General features: G+C 27.2%; 1 protein-coding gene across 3 annotated transcripts in view; it reads right to left on the minus strand.

Moving 5' to 3' along the window:
• Positions 1-206: 206 nt before the first annotated feature.
• The window catches only part of LOC137643945 (uncharacterized), a 648,304-nt gene continuing 648,297 nt past the window's right edge, over positions 207-213 (minus strand). For all 3 annotated transcript variants that reach the window (XM_068376721.1, XM_068376722.1, XM_068376720.1), the window contains exon 15: positions 207-213. This exon is cut by the window's right edge and continues 428 nt beyond it. The gene's annotated coding sequence lies outside the window, so the exon portion shown is untranslated.

The following is a 213-nucleotide window of genomic DNA, read 5'->3' on the forward strand; positions in this document are numbered from 1 at the left end:
TTTTTTTTCTACTTCATCAACAGCATGATGAGTAAATATTGTATTTTGTTAATGAACACTGGTCATTTTCCCTTCTCTTTTTCTTCTCATACTAGTTCATATCCTGATTCTTAGGAAATAGAATTTCCCGGCAACTTTCCAGAACATCTTTTTTATATCATTAATTAATAGTCTATTTTAACAGTAAGGATATAGAAACTACAAAATTAATTT

Source organism: Palaemon carinicauda, chromosome 7, assembly GCF_036898095.1.
Source record: "Palaemon carinicauda isolate YSFRI2023 chromosome 7, ASM3689809v2, whole genome shotgun sequence".
NCBI lineage: Eukaryota > Metazoa > Arthropoda > Malacostraca > Decapoda > Palaemonidae > Palaemon > Palaemon carinicauda.